The sequence below is a fragment of the Vicia villosa genome, unplaced genomic scaffold (genome assembly GCF_029867415.1).
Source record: "Vicia villosa cultivar HV-30 ecotype Madison, WI unplaced genomic scaffold, Vvil1.0 ctg.004174F_1_1, whole genome shotgun sequence".
NCBI lineage: Eukaryota > Viridiplantae > Streptophyta > Magnoliopsida > Fabales > Fabaceae > Vicia > Vicia villosa.
In genome coordinates, this window is record NW_026706385.1 from 157,535 (window position 1) to 160,853 (window position 3,319).

Genomic DNA, 3,319 nt, shown 5'->3' on the forward strand with positions numbered 1-3,319 from the left:
TATTAGATTTTTTAATGTTGAAAAGGAAAAGAAACTAGCCTAAGTATGAAGGGAATTTCTACCTAATGTTATCATGGTTTCAACCTAAGGTTAGGAATAAAAGAATATGAAAATAAAGATCACAATTAGAAGTCAACAAGTAGGATACATGAAAATAGTACAAGAACATGAAATAGAACAAGTCAAAGTATAGCACAAAAGTGAATTAAAAGTACTATTATTTTTATGTTGATTTTTATGAGAGAAATTGAATTACAAGTCAAGTAAAAGACTAAAACAAATAGCCTAAAACTAATATTTTTTATTCTATTTTTTATATGTCAAATATTAGTACTAAGGTAAAAAATTAGCATAAGAAAATATGAATTTTATTAGGTAAAAGAAAATAGAAAAAAAATCTAACTAACCTAAAACAAAGATAATGGAAACAGGGATGTGTGAAATGAAAACAATGGTGTGAAGAGCAGGGCGCAGGGCCCAGAGAGTTATGATCCAGATTAGTTAATGACTGTTTCAGACTTTAGTTTTGATTTGATTCAATGTTAATTAAAAGAAAATTAAGCCGAATTAAACCTTAGGCTAAAATTAAGATATCAATTAAACTATATAACAAATCTGATTAACCTCTGCTAATACCCTAATTTCAATTAATCTAATTAAAGCCTAACTTAATTAAATTAAAACAAAAGGGGATTTTAGGGTTTACTGTGTTGTGACTATTCAACTTCTCATTATTCAGACTCAACCTTCTCTCGTTCTCAGACTCTCTCACTCGGCCCTCGCCGGAAATCGCTCCGCCGCGCCGGAGGCGACGGAGCTCCACTAACATCCAATAAAACTCAATTCTGAACCCTCTCTACCTCCTAATTCTCAATATTGCCTTAAAATCCCATGAAGGAGCTTCTTCTTTCGAAACCGAGAAGAGGAAATCTAACCCTAAATAGTGCGAACTTCCTAATCGGAGCGAAGATCTCGCAATTGACAATGGATTAAACGAAGTGAAGTAATAAACGGCATCAATCAAGCTAAAGAAACGGAGAACCCAGACTTTAAAGGGAGTTACTTACCGGAGCAGTTCCGGCGACTCTTCGACGGCTGTGTGCTGGCGAAATAAACGCGTCGGAGTACTTCAATTCAGGTAATATTCCGTTATTCTTTTATTTCTTGCGCTATCTTCTTCTTCTTCTCTGCAATTTTCTGTGAATGCGTGTGTTGTTGAATGAGGGCGAAAGAAAGTGGGGATTTAGAAGGAGAAATAGGTCATGGCGATTCTGAGAGATGATGAGAGGCTCGGAGATGGAAATTACAGTGGTTGAGCACAAGCTTGTTGAAGTTCTAATGATGAACTTCAACAGCTCTGAGAACGTGCGTATGGTGAGGTGAGGGAATTGAGGATCTGAAGATTGAATGAGAGGTGTAAGAGGATGAAGAGAAGAAAAATGGGTGAAGAAGTGAAGTTGTGTGTGAAATGATGTCTAGAAACTGATAATCGTGGAAGTGATGAGAATATATAGAGGTTGAGAGAGTGGAATTCAGTTGAGGGAGGAGATTCTGAGCCATTGGATTAGAGGGAGTTAGTTATGAGATTAAGGGTGAGGATTGAGTTAAGTGGAGAGGTTAGTTACATTCTGTTATAGGTTGTTATGTAGGTTGAGAATTTGTTAGGAAACTATTGAATGATTGTTAATTCTGTTAGAAGTTTGTTATAGGTTAGTTGTGAGGGAAGTTAGAAGTTGGTTAAAGTTTGGTTACAAACTGTTAGAAAAGTTAGTTTGAAAATTGGTTAGAATCTGTTAGCGGATGTTAATGAGTTTGGAACTAATAGTGACTTTTTCTGGTTCTTCCTGTTGGTTTTGTAACGTGCAGGTATCGGTTTTCTATTTGGGCTTTAGATGCAAATGGCTTTGAGGACCGGTTCGGTTTATATAGGTGGTAGGTTAAAAATTGAATTAAAGTTTACTTGTGAAGGTTGATTTTGAGCTGGGTTTTTTTTATGTGTGCATTGAATGATGACAGGTATTGTTCATAGCTTGAAAAAGAAAGAATAGCAAGACATAAAGGGCAAGGGCAGGTTGTTTATTTGTCAACTGAACTAGTTCCCGTTTGCTGCAGCGTGAATGAATGGAGGTCGAGCTGAATGAATGGTGTATGTAGAATCCTGCTAAATACTTTTGGAGTGCTTGAACTCATCTTTGCTTTTTCTGGCATGAGCAAGTGTAGGTTCTGATTTTGCATAATTTCTGTTGTGGTTTATGTATGTATGCGGTTAGGACTACGGTTAGCAGATGGATGTTTTCTCTTAGTTTTTAATTAGGATGAGATGTAGATTGATAGGTGGAGATTATGAATGGGTTTTGTATGAGTTGTAAAGGGAAGGTTAGATGATTGTAATTGTATTGGATGGACTAAATGTAAAGCATGACAGTATGTGAATCACGACCATTTGCATGTGTATTTTCTTGACAATATGTGAGACATATGAATGATTATGTAAGCTAACATGGCCTTGTTTTGGATTGTTTTTTGAAGCTATGTTCTGTTTTTTTTTTTTTGTATGTGCAGGTTTGAAATTGGAAGCAAAAGAGTGTATTGAAGGCAAAGTAGGAGCAAGGGACAAAAATGATGGAAGATGACGATACTGCGGATTCGGGAGTAAAAGGCTTTACGGCATTTGTTGGCTTTGATGAATATATAAATTTATGTATTTCCTTTTAGATGTAATTGGTATAATGGCAATGTAATATGGATTTTAGATGTGAGGTCTTGAAGCATGGCTTGAAACATGTGATGAAAGTTTGAATTTAGTTATATGGAATATGAGCAGTACCCTTGTAATGAGCGAAGCTTTTTCTTCATGAAAGTGGACTTCATTTTCTTTCCATCTTTTGAATTCAAAATTTGAATTTTCAACTTCTCTAATTCTTTCATTCTTGAACCAAGTAGCATTAGAATAAAATGAAAACTACATAGTGGTTAAATGATGACTTTAGTGAAAGAGTCAACTTTTTAAGGTTGACTTTGACCAGAAGTCCAAGATTATGTCCCTTAATCTTATCAATGATCCAAGATACACCGTCTTCACCTCAAATTCTCGAATGAGGCCCAATGCCAACGACTTGCCATACCAATAATCATGTGCCAATCATAATTGAAGTAGCATTGTCATTTCTATACTCCAAGATCAAACCCCAATTCAGTTGACCTCATTTAAAACTTTGACGAACTCCATCATAGGGAAGTAAACCCTAATTTTCGATCCTTAGTCGAAACAATTTGTTAAGCTCAAGCAGAAGGGATAAAAACCCTAATTTTCATGACG

The 3,319-nt window shown here is 35.5% G+C and overlaps 1 long non-coding RNA gene across 1 annotated transcript; it reads left to right on the plus strand.

The window, feature by feature from the left end:
• Positions 1-1,969: 1,969 nt before the first annotated feature.
• LOC131641858 (uncharacterized) lies at positions 1,970-2,879 on the plus strand. Its single transcript, XR_009295655.1, has 2 exons — positions 1,970-2,216; positions 2,563-2,879. It is a non-coding gene; the product is annotated as an uncharacterized LOC131641858 (long non-coding RNA).
• The last annotated feature ends 440 nt before the right edge of the window (positions 2,880-3,319 follow it).